Source organism: Rhinatrema bivittatum, chromosome 9 (assembly GCF_901001135.1).
Source record: "Rhinatrema bivittatum chromosome 9, aRhiBiv1.1, whole genome shotgun sequence".
Lineage (NCBI taxonomy): Eukaryota > Metazoa > Chordata > Amphibia > Gymnophiona > Rhinatrematidae > Rhinatrema > Rhinatrema bivittatum.
Genome location: NC_042623.1, coordinates 252,667,546 through 252,681,287, shown reverse-complemented (window position 1 = coordinate 252,681,287; position 13,742 = coordinate 252,667,546).

Sequence of the window (13,742 nt, the reverse complement as noted above, 5' to 3'; positions counted from 1 at the left end):
AATCGCCCCGACTAGGACGCGGTCAGCCCGGCCTAGAACTGCGAGGCCATTCACTCTCTTTCACACAACAAGAAACCTATTCCCACTATCGTATGCGTTACTTCTTTTTCCTCTTTTTATGCGCGTGGCTTTCGGAATGCAATTCCTACCAAACCACCGCTTGGGGTGTGATCAAAGCCCCCTCGGTCCCCTCACGGATGGACCGGTTATTTGCTACTCTTTTAGCTATTCTTCACTTTTCCCATCATTCCCATAATACTCGCCTGCAGGGTTCTTCCGAACGTCATGAAAGCCTTCTTCCCTGATCACCAGCCCAAAGGTCTCAGAGGATCTCCGTGGAATGACCCCCTCAGATACCTGATCACTGAACTCAGCGGTGGCCACTCACCAGGCAAGTCTGGGGGATCACTCCGCCACAAAATCTCCTGGACCAACTGGGGGGCTAAAATAGCGGCCCCTGTACCTCCTGGCTGAGCTCGCCAAATGTAACCGTCTCTTTTTAGTCTGGAAAGGAATTCGCGAGTCTGCAGTAATACAGCCCATCACATAATACATCCATTGTTCTAATCTAGGTTACAGCAGTGAAAGCTTATCAAAAAATGAAAATGTGTAATGTGCTGACAGAGAGTTTCTCAATGTCCTAATTACAGCTGTATTGCAGACTGTAAGTAAACCCGTCATGAAGCAGGGAATTCTGGTACATGAAGTCCTTTGTCAGGTTGAAGCGTTCAGACCCCTTCACCTCCACCCAGGGTATCTCGGGCTTGAGCTCCCTCCTCCAACCCTCTGACCTGACTACTCTGCTCCTGCCCTGCCATTACCTTTTCCCTCTTTGCCTCTTCCTGCACTTTTGTAGGCCTCCTTCACGTAGCCTCCTTCACTCTCCCCTGACACCCCCATCCCTCCCCCTCTCCCTCCCTCTACACTTTCACATCTCACACACACCTTCCACTCCTACCCGCATGCACAGGTGCTCACCCACTTCTGTGCTCCGTTCTCTCACCAACCACATCCTCTCACTCTTCTCGTTCAGGACCCTCACCGACACTGAACAACACGTACTCACCCATTCACTCCCCGCCCCCCTCAGCCACAGACATGGAACAATGTAGAAGACACAGTGCAAGTCATGCAGACAATCTGCTTTCTCCTCTTCTGCTCTCCCTATTCCTCTGGGCTCCAGTTGTCCTCCCATTTTTATTCTCAGCACCGCCAGCCAGTCAGTGCATGGCTTCCTTTTATACAACCCTGAGGTAAGGCGGCGCGAGCATGGTCCATTCAGCATATATTTTTATTTATTTATTTATTTATTTATTTATTTATTGTTTTTGTTATACCGAGTTTCATGATAGGCATCACATCAACCCGGTTTACAAATAACAAGGAGTGTAAAGCATAACGTAACGTAAAAAACAATATTTTCAATAAGAAAATACACACATATGCATTATTATATGTAGTGCTCACATGCTATTTAGTGCTCAGGCAGAACTGATATGTGGACCCTGTACATTTTGTGTTAGCATGCAGCCTAATAATTGCATATGCACGCTATGGATGCTACACTTTACCGGGTGTGTAAAAAATGTAGTGAATCACTCTCGAAAGAGCTGTTTTAGTGTGTGTGCTAAAAATTTGTAGAGGTAGTTTCAGTGCACAGCCCACTTTGTGGCTCGTATACTGATTTAGAGAGCTCCGTCATCTATTTAAACATGTGACCCGCACGTACAGTAACTGGAAAACAGCAGAGAACGCTTACCTGTCCTTCCCACAGGTTATGGCAACTAGCAAAATGCCAGCTAGCAACTATCCTTTCCCTAAGTAAATATACTGTGCATACAATCTCTGCATCATAATTACTGAGATGCCTCCGAAAAAAAAATATTCTAAGGCCAAGAAGATTTAAAGATCGGCCTTTCCTTCTAAGGCAGAACCGTTATTATGAGCTTTGATACGTTTTAATTCCCAATCACACTTGTTTTATTTTTCAGAGCAATTTATTTACTTCATATTCCATATATTTTTGGGTGGAGAGTATTATAATCTGGCAAAAGGCACTTTTCTAGTAAAAGAAAGAAGAAGATCTCTGCAGAATTTTTCTTTTTTATTCACTTTCTGACTGGTTCCTTATGCCCTCGGGAGTCCCAAAGGGGTCAGCAATTTCTGCATTACTTTTTAACATCTTTCTCGCCCCACTCTGACCTACCTCTGAGTGGGCTTCCAAGTACATGCAGATGATATTCAGCTCTATGTGCCATTAGAACATTCTTGAGCTAAGACAACGTTTTCTATGCATTTCTATTAATAATGCCTGGCTTTCGGCCAATAGACCTGCTGTAAATTTAGCAAAAACAGAGTTAATGGTACTAAAATACCACGAGTCCAAACCTCTACTGCTAAGCATGCTAATCGATGGCCAGGAGCTTAGAGTTGTTTGTCAAGCTAAAAGTTTGGGAGGTGGAAGCTGTTGTAAAGAACAGATCTTTTAAACCTCGGCTTTTGCGCGGGATTAAACTTCTTATGCATTTCAGTAATTTTAGAATTGTTGTCTAGATGCTGATTTTACAAATTTTAGACTATTGCAGCTCATTATACCTAGATCTGCCAAATATCACTCTTCATGCTATGCAGATTCTACAGAACGCAGTTGCTCGTTTGGTTTCTGGGCTGGCAATTCACAAACATATCTCAGCTGTTTTGAAAGATTTACATTGGCTTCCTGTTCATACAAGGATCAAAAACAAAGTTACCATTCTGTATATAAGCTACTTGCCCAAGACTCATTACTAGGTTGTGATACGTTATTGGAAAGATAACGTCCAAGCAGAACTCTGTGTTCTTCCCAAGGAGCCTTGCTGGAAATACCTAGCATTCGTTAGGCTCATTTAACAGTGACTTGGCAATGATCTTTTTCAATCGCAGTACCCCACAGGGGGTTTGAACAATCCTGAAGGAAGGGGGCCACACTGGTGGTTCAATCAAGGAATTAAAAAATGGCTATACTGTTGAGTCTTGGTGCTATGAAAGCACTGCAAGCTCAGGAGGGAGTGAAGTACCAGAACATAGTGACCTCATTAGCCATGTGTATATTTTGTTGGGCCAGGGAGAGGAGCTGCTTTTGCTGTGGTAGGGTTGGGGGAAGCTCCTTACTTTGTGGCAGAATTGGACATGGGAGCAGCCACCACTCTCATCTCCAGGCCAGTTGGGTCAGAAATACCACGTTCCAGTGCACTGGGGTTCCTCCGGTGCGCCCGGCCACCGTTTGCGGTGGGAGTATCATCACCCGAGTCAGTATGCTGCCTGGATTTGCAGCCGAGACGCTGCCACCAAGCCTCTATGTGGCATGCGCGCACATCCTTTTTAGAGACAGACGGAAAGAATAGTGAACTATCTACAGGAGGCTTGCTGGTCCTGAGGCAGCATGGATTCACCAGGGAAAGGTCCTGTCAGACAAATCTGATTGATTTTTTTTGATCGGGTGACTAAAGAATTGGATCGAGGAAGAGCGCTCAATGTCATCTACTTGGATTTCAGCAAAGCTTTTGATATGGTCCCACAATGATCAAGGACGGATTCTTTAAACTACAAACCCTGAAAAAACTCAAACCCCTTTTTCATGCCCAAGACTATCGAACCGTCCTCCAAACAATAATCTTTTCCAAGCTCGACTACTACAACACACTTCTCCTTGGCCTCCCCAACACCACCATCAGACCACTACAGGTACTACAAAACGCCGCTGCCAGATCCATCACTAACATCAAAAAATGCGACCACATCACCCCCACTCTCAAAGAACTACACTGGCTACCCATCAGCCACAGAATCCAATACAAAAACCCTCATACATAAAAAAATGATCAACAACAAGATGGACTGGTTAAACTCTGCTATACTCTCATACTCTCATACTCTCATACACCCCACACAGGAACCTCAGATCCACAGACTGGGCTGCTCACCATCCCCAACTCCAAAATAGCGCACCTGTCATCTACCCAAAAACACGCCATATCAGTAGCCGGACCCACGCTATAGAACTCCCTCCCCCCACCTCAGAACAGAACCATCGACTCAAATCTTCAAAAACCACCTTAAAACCTGGCTCATCTTGAAAGCCTTCCCGCCAGAAACTTAGCCCCCCGCCCAGGCTCTATCTCTGTTTAGAAGTGAATCTTCCTTTCCCCTTTATTGCACCCCCTAAATGCATCCTCTCGCAAACCTGAATACATCCCGTAATCTTCCTCTTCCTCCTTTGGCACAAGCATATCAACCCATCCCTGCTCTCCTCACATTGCCCCCTTTTCCCCCGTAATTCCATACCTTATTGTAAATGCACCCCACCCTTTGTCATACTCTTACCTCTTTGCAAGACACCCCTGTTTTCCTTATCACCCCTTCTACCCAGTCCCCCTCATCTACCCTATTTGTTCCCCCTTTAAAAAGTCACTGTAAGTAGTTAATTCTGTTTCATTTTATTTTTATGTCTATTATCTTCAAATCACTTGTTAAATGTTATCATCTCGATGTTATTATGTAAGTTAACCTTCCTAAATTCTTATATGAGTTACAATGTAAAATAAGCAACCAATGTCTTATTTATGTTCAGTTATATGTGAACCGATGTGATATCTCGATCAAATGTCGGTATAAAAAAACAAATAAATAAATAAATTAAATTAATCTACAGACAGGAGGCTTGCTGGTCCTGAGGCAGCATGGATTCACCAGGGACAGGTCCTGTCAGACAAATCTGATTGATTTTTTTGATTGGGTGACTAAAGAATTGGATTGAGGAAGAGCACTCGATGTCATCTACTTGGATTTCAGCAAAGCTTTTGATATGGTCCCACATAGGAGATTTGTGAATAAAATGAGAAGCTTGGGAATGAGCGCCAAGGTGGTGGCATGGATTACAAACTGGTGGATGAATAGAAGACAGCATGTAATGGTAAATGGAACCTACTCTGAAGAGAGAATGTAGTTAAGTGGAGTGCCACAAGGACTGGTGTTGGGACCGGTCCTGTTCAATATCTATGTGAGCGACATTGCAGAAGGGATAGAAGGTAAAGTTTGTCTCTTTGTGGATTATACTAAGATCTGCAACAGAGTGGACACGCTGGAAGAAGTAGGGAGAATGAGATGCGATTTAAGGAAGCTTGAATAGTGGTTGAAGATATGGCAGTTGGGATTCAATGCCAAGAAGTGCAGAGTCATGCGTTTGGGGTGTGATAATCCAAAGGAGTTGTATATGATGGGGGTGAAGGGCTGTTGTGCATGGAGCAAGAGAGGAACCGTGGGGTGATAGTGTCTAGCGATCTAAAGATGGTGAAGCAATGTGACAAGGTGATAGCTAAAGCCAGAAGAATGCTGGGCTGCATAGACAGAGGAATAACCAGTAAGAAAAAGGAGGCGATAATGTCCTTGTACAGGTCCTTGTTGAGGCCTCACTTGCAGTGCTGTGTTCAATCCTGGAGTCCATATCTCAAAAGGGACATAGTCAGGATGGAAGTGGTCCAAAGCACTCCAGGAGAGAGGGGGTGCCAGCATGGCCATTTGGCTAGGGCCTACAATGTTCAAGGGGCCTACTTTTGTTGGGCAAAATTTTTTTAAAAAAGCTAACTATATCTATTTCTAACATGTATAAATAAACATTTCAATTGTAATTGAAGAATTTGCTAACAAAAAAGCTCGTAAAGCCTTCTTAAATAAATAAAAATGATTTGGGAAATTTAGAAAACGATTTCTCTTATTAAGTATCACATCAGAATCTTACTTAGGGGCCTACTTTTCTTAGCTGGCATGGGCCTTGTTCCTGCTCTCTCCAGCCCTGGTCCAGAGAAAAGCAACCAAAATGGTGTGGGGTCTGTATGAGAAGACCTGTGAGAAGAAGCCGAAGGATCTGAATATGTACACCCTGGAAGAGAGGAGGTGCAGGGGAGATATGATACAGACCTTCAGATACCTGAAAGGTTTTAATAATGCACATTTGACAAACCTTTTTTCTTTGGAAAGCAATCAGTAAAACTAGGGGTTGCGAACTGATACTCCAGGGAGGATGACTCAGAAACAATGTCAGGAAATATTTCTTAATACTGTCAAGGGAGTTAGGTCCACGCTCCATGGATAGTACAAAAAAAAAAAAAGGAGGAGTGTGGAAAATCCCAAGTCCTTCAATTTTCCAAAAGTAGTATTTATTTTTATCATTCAGAAAATGAACAGATTTTTATTTCAAAAAGATTCCTGAGGATCAAAAAAAAATTCTAAAACAGCAATTCAAGATGACCCTAGACATAGACATCATGTTTCGCCGAGGAAGGCTGTGTCGGGAGGGACCGAAAGACTCCTGACCAGACTCCTGAATGGCATTGTCTTTCTGTCCCTCCCGAAGTTGCCTTCCTTGGATAAGTTAGGAGTAGTAACCACCGTAACCAACAAGCTACTCCCCACATTTTTTGTGACTGGAAATCTTTTTTTTTTTCCCCACATTACCTCTTGCCGTTGAAGCTTAGAGTAATGTTGGAGACGCATTAACCGTGTGTATGTTTATTGAATAAGGGTATTATCTCCAGGTAATAGCCGTCATTCCCGCGAGCCACCCATTCTTCATACACATCCTCTAGACTTTATAGATCCATAGTGTTTATCCCACGCCCCTTTGAAGTCCTTCACAGGTCTGGTCTTCACCACTTCCTTCGGAAGGACATTCCAGGCACCCACCACCCTCTCCGTGAAGAAATACTTCCTGATATTGGTTCTGAATCTACCTCCCTGGAGCTTTAAATCGTGACCCCTGGTTCTGCTGATTTTTTTTCCGACAGAAAAGGTTTGTCGTTATCTTTGGGTAATTAAAACCTTTCAAGTATCTGAAAGTCTGTATCATATCACCTCTGCTCCTCCTTTCCTCCAGGGTGTACATATTTAGATTCTTCAATCTCTCCTCATAAGACATTTGATGAAGACCCTCTACCTTTTTGGTCGCCCTTCTCTGTACCTCCTCCATCCTGTCTCTGTTCCTTTGTAGATACAGTCTTCAAAACTGAGCACAGTACTCCAGGTGAGGCCTTAACAAGGACCTGTACAAGGGGATAATCACTTCCCTTTTCTTACTCGATATTCCTTTCTCTATGCAGCCCAGCATTCGTCTGGCTTTAGCTATCGCCTTGTCACATTGTTTCGACGACTTCAGATCATTAGACACTATCACCCCTAGGTCTCTCTCCTGCTCCGTGCACATCAGCCCTTCACCCCCCCCCCCCCCCCCCCCCCCCCCATCGAATACAGTACTTTTGGATTTCCACACCCCATATGCAATGCTTTGCACTTCTTGGCATTGAATCTCAGCTGCCATATTTCGATCACTCTTCCATCTTCCTTAAATCTCATCTCATTCTCTCCACTCCTTCCGGCGTATCCACTCTGTTGCAGATCTTAGTGTCATCCGCAAACAGACAAACCTTACCTTCTATCTTGTCTGCTATGTCGCTCACATAGATATTGAACAGGACCGGTCCCAACACCGATCCTTGAGGCACTGCTTAACACCGCTCTCTCTTCAGAGTAAGTTCCATTTATCATCACACATTGTCGTCTGTCTGTCAACCAGTTTGTAATCCAGGCCAACACCTCGGCACTCACTCCTAAGCTTCTCATTTTATTCACCAGTCTCCTATGCGGGACCGTATCAAAAGCCTTACTGAAATCCAAATAGATAACATCGAGTGCTCTTCCTTGATCCAATTCCCTAGTCACCCAGTCGAAAAAGTCAATCAGATTTGTCAGGCAGGATCTTCCCCTGGTGAATTCATGCTGCCTCTGGTCCAGCAATTCCTCAGACTGTAGATAGTTCACTTTTCTTTCTTTCAGCAGCGACTCCATCACTTTATCCACCACTAAGGTGAGGCTAACCGGCCTGTAGTTTCCAGCCTCCTCTCTGCTCCCACTCTTGTGAAGCGGGACCACCACCACTCTTCTCCAATCACTCGGCACCACTCCCATTTCTAGTGATCTAGTGAACAGGTCTCACAGCGGACCCGCCAGCACATCTCTGAGCTCCCTCAGTATCCTGGGATGAACCTCATCAGGCCCCATAGCTTTGTCCACGTTCAGTTTTCCCAGCTCTTCCCATACATTCTCTTTTGTAAACGGAGTTACATCTACTCCACTCCCCTCCAGTTTCTTGATAACTAGTGACGGTCCTTCTCCTGGGTCCTCTTTAGTGAACACCGAACTGAAGTATTTGTTTAGTATTTCTGCCATTTCTTCATCTCTCTCTACACATTCATCCTTTTCACCTTTCAATTTCACTATACCACTTGGAACTTTTCTCCTTTCTCTGATGTATCTGAAAAATGTTTTGTCACCTCTCCTTACCTCTTTGGCAATCCTTTCTTCCGCTTGACTTTTTGCTGTCTTGGTTACTTTCTTAGTCTCCCTCAGTTGTACCAGATATTCTTCTTTGTGCTCCTCCCTTTGGGATCCTTTATATTTCTTGAATGCTGTTCTTTTAGCTTTTATTTTGTCAGCCACTTCCCTTGAGAACCAGATAGGTTTCATTTTTCTGTTGCTTTTCTTTACTTTTCTAACATATAGATTAGTTGCCGTGATAATTGCACCTTTTAGTTTGGTCCACTGTGGATCCACATCTCTCATATTCTCCCAGCCTTTTCAGTGGAAAACCGTGATCCCCCACGGTTTGAACAAAGAAGTTGAATGGAAAGTGCTTCTGTAACAACAAGGGATATAGAGATGAGTTACACCCATCAGTAAGCGTCCTTGATAACATAACTACTGGGAGGAGGGGGGAGGGACAGAGATATGATGCGGTATGGCTCACTATCGCTGGGAGTTTTTGTGTGTATGATTGCGGGTATAGAATGGGGGAGGGATATATTTGATTGGTATTTTAGATTGAGTATGTGTGTTTTGGGCAGAAGTGAAGGTGAATACTGTTAGGGATTTGGAGTATACTCCCGCGGGGGATGATGACGTTTAGGGGGGAGGAGTTGGGAGATTTAAATTGGAGAGGGAACATGGAGAATGCCACTGATGCTGAGATACGATCAGTAGAAAGGTGTGGTTGGACAACAGCGGGTGAGTATATTTCCTTAGTGTATTTTGTGGCTGTGGTTGGGCTGCAGCTTGTGTGTTCAGTGATGAATTTTAGCGTGGGTATGGATGGGTTTATTATGGAGATTCGAATAAGAGGAAGAGGTAATAGTTTGAGTGTTTGGGTATTAAGAGTATATATGAATGTAGAAATGAAGGTGAAAATCATTAGGAACCTAGAGCATACACCTGTGGGGAATGTTGACGTATACGGGGGGAGGAGTTGGAAGGTTTAAATCTGAGAGTAAATATGGTGAAGGCCACCGATGCTGAGAAATGACCAGTAGAAAAGTGTGGTTGGATAAGAGCGGGTGCGTGTATAGTTTTAGTGTATTTGGGCTGTGGTCGGGCTGCAGTACGTGTGTTTGGTAATTCATTTTAAAGGGTGTATGAATGAGAGGAAGAAAATATGACATGTTCATTATGGGGAATGAGAATTTGTTATGTATATTACATTTTTCAGATGATTCGGATGGTGCTTTAAAAATTGTAAGAATGTGAACCAGTAGCAAATCATTTGCAGCGGTTTCTGTCACAAGAAATTGAGTGCATCTATGACAAATGCGGCAGCGGGAATTGAACATTTAATAAACGGTTTGGACTGAGAATGAAAATGGCAGTAGTTTGTACACATGGGATGCAGGGCTCGGGTTTGAGACACTGAAGGATAGCCTGTACAAAAGCGACTCTGGATATATCGATTGGAAAATCATTGTGGTGGAGTTGAATATGTTGATATTCTTGTGAAGTGCTCCTGATGCAGGCAGGACGCCACCGAAACGCCATGGCATCGGGCTTTTGAAACACTTATATTTTACTTTCCACCATGGGAATTGAGTGGACTCGTAGAAATCACTGCATTCTATGAACTGGGCTGTTGGAGTAATAACATTATGTGAATTCAGATATTTGACAGTCATCGTTGGAATTTTGATTATGGGATATTGAGCTCTGAACCATTAGAGAAAATAAAGAAAAAAAGGAAAAAGAAAAAACGCTAATGAGAAGTTAGCATTCATGTTTGGACTTATGGGATATGCACATTTGGGGTATGAAATAAGTGTGGTGTTTTTATATGTACTAGTACATTTTTAGTGTGAATGAGGTGTGTATGTTGGTTTGAATACAGTGAAAACATTGTGAATATAGAATTTATGAAATAAAGACATTTAATCAATATGATGAGGTATATATATTGATAAACTGGTGAGCAGAACAGTAATATCTTCTTGTTATTTTTGAAAAATAAGTATTATTGGACAAGGGATTTTCGGTTTTGGTATTGTTTGTAGTGATATGAAACCATACCATTTGATGATCACTTGTGCTGAGGTGGGCGCCCACTTAGACATCAGAGACATTATCTCCATTAGTGAGTACTAAATCGAGTATAGCTTCCTCTCTTGTGGGTTCCATTACCAATTGTTTGAACAAAGCCCTTTGCAGGGCATCCACTATTTCTCTACTAATGTTAGATTCAGCAGAAGGGATTCTCCAGTCTACATCTGGCAGATTAAAGTCTCCAATGATCACCACTTCTCCCGTCTTTCCCATCTTTTGGATGTCTTCAACCAGATCTCTGTCATGCTCTTCCTTTTGATTTGGAGGCCTGTAAACCACTCCAATAAAAATGGATGCCCCATCATCTTTTTTTAGGTGGCCCATATAGCTTCTTCATTTCCCCATCTTCCTTGCAGCTCAGAAGCTTGGATATTGTTTCTGACATAAAGAGCCACTCCTCCCCCTTTCCTATCCTCTCTGTCCTTCCTTAACAAGTTGTAGCCCGGTATGGTCGTATCCTAATCATGAGATTCCGTGAACCACGTCTCCGTGACAGCAACAATGTCCAAGTCTGCCTCCACCATTAGGGCTTGCAGATCTGGGATTTTATTGTCCAAACTACGGGCATTTGTGCTCATAGCTTTCCAGCTTTTCTCTTTCAGCTCACTGCTATTCCTGGACTCCTTTTGTGACTTTAGTTGAGTTTTGTTTGACCTTAGTTGAGTTTTGTTATTCACTTCACTTTTTCCCATTGCAATTGTGCAAAGGAAAGGATTATTGCCTCTGATGACAGATTCATCCATTGCAATGAGCTTTTTCCTTTGGTTACTGATCTGCAATTTCTGTATGCATTGGGTTTCTTCTCTCTTCTCAGTTAACACTTCAATCTTTTTCTCAAGAACTTCTTCAGTATTTAATACAGAGAAGGCTTTTTGTACTTGTACTTGATATAGTGTGTGTCTCTGCATCACAGGTCTAATTCTACCGGAGCCCACTGTAATCATGTTTTTTGAGTTCTTTAATGCCCTGTGTGAGTGGGGGTGGGGTTGGACTTGTGGGCTGCACAGCTGTAAAGAATGGGTGTCTGTGGTCACAGGTCTTATCCTACCTGAGCCCACTGTGTATCTCTTTTTTCTTGACTCTTGTTTTTTTTGTGGTAATGGGGAATTAATTCCTGAATATTGAAAAGTGGGTGAGACTTTCCTTATTGAAGCTAATTCAGCTTTAACATCAGCCAGCTCCTTTTTCAAGGAAGAGAGTTCTGCACAAATGGGGCAAGCCTTAAGTTTCCAGATGATTTCCCTCAGAATAAAGGCTCCACAATAGCTACATTGGATAGTCCTCATTTTGGTAGTTTATTGATGATTAACATCTAAGGAAATACCAATTTATTAATTTGTCTTGTTGCCAATTATGAATTTCGGTAGACTATATCAGAAAAACAAACCTAGAGGTGGGTGGGCAGTGGGGTAGGGTGGGAGGGAGATAAACACTTGGTCAAGCTGGGTAGAGCAGGACACTTTCTGGAGCTTTACCTCCATTAGCTATGAATGATCCTACAGCTCTTTATGCCCAATATTAGTATCTAAACAGAAATTAATAGAGCCAGCTACATGCAAAAGAGAGGGATACTGATTTAAATGCTGGACTGTTTTGTTTTTTTTCCTGTGGAATCTTAATGCAACCAAATAGTAAGAAAACAAACAAATTAATATACAAAATCCTTAACTAGAAGAGATACTACCATAGATACTACCATAGGCTTGCTGGGCAGACTGGATGTACCATTTGGTCCTTTTCTGCCATCATTTATATGTTTCTATGGATCTCTGCCTCGCTGTGCCCATCTGTTTGTATATTTGTGAACTTAGTTCTTTCAGCAACTTGAAGAGAAACAAAATGGGAGCTTTTAGCCACTGCTTGTGATGGCCTGGTGAATACCCTTCATATATGTGTGTGTGTACATAGATACATAGATAGATATAAATAGAAATCCGTCTTGGGGGCCCAACCAACTGCATGAATGGAAGGGGGAGGCCACAGCTCAAAACGTTTGCTCACCCGGTTTACCTCACACTTAGGATTATAGCGTGCCCCAAATCTTTTAAATCCTTTTTAAAACCTTCCTCTTTAAGAATGCCTATTTTAATAATTATCCCTCTCAATCTTTTTGGTGGTTGTATCTTGGTGTATTTTAACATTTTTCCTTTTTAATGACTATGTATTTTAGCAATTATTGCATTGTTGCATTACTGCATCGGTGGCTGTATCCTGCCCATGAGTCTTTTGGTGCATTTTAATATTTTCCTATTTTAATGACTATATATATTTTATTCTTCTTGTTAATCCCCTTCCTGTCTTACATATACCAAATCTTTCCGCTTATATTTTCAATTTATTTCTCTTTTCACAATATGTAGTACAAGATTTAATCATACTAGTTTCACAACCTCGCAATTTTTTGCAACTTGTATTTTAACTTATTTTATTTAAAACGTGTTTTGATCTTTTAACTTCTTAATCTCTGATTTATCTAATTTGTACTTCATCTTCTTCACCTGTTCTTTAGATGTAACTAGTATTGTTATTATTCTAACCAGCTCAATTGTTCATGTGTAAAGCACCGTTGCTAGATGTTGCGTTAATTGTAAACCGATGTGATGTTACTAAATGAATGTCGGTATATAAAAGCTACAAATAAATAAATAAATAAATAATTCATTATTGCATTTTTTTTCTATTGTTTGTCCATCTTTTTGTGAATGCCCTTTATTTAAGCCACCTAGGTAAATTTTGTATAAACGGAATATAAATAAAGAAACCATAAAAACTGTATTCTTTTCCAAGTATAAATATCATGGACCAATTTGTAGGAATGACTCCCTACCCCCCCCCCCCCCCCCACACACACACATATGTTACAGCTTATCATACATATTAATTTACATAGGCCCCATTATTTCCAATGGGGACAATTCACTAAACAAGGTGCGATAACCTGCATTGAGGGCAGCACTCCTAAGCCCACTCTTAAGAGGAGAAAAAGACTTTTGCCCATAAAGTATCTCTTTTTTTTAAAAAGTTTCTTTAAACTGCTGCTTCAGATTTCATTTCTCAGTGAGCTTCACTAAGTCAGAAAGTAAGGAATGGGATTGTGTTGTCTGATGGAGCGGCATTCCAGTTTGGAATTGTGCTCTTGGAATCTCTGAAGTTGAGGCTTAGAAAAGATTGCACGGCGTCTGATAGCACTTCTCTTCCCCAGCTCGCTGGGAGTAAACAACTCAAAGAACTTCTGAACTTGTACTTTGCTGTGTTGAATGTTCAGCCTATATTTTTTGTTTATATATGTCTTT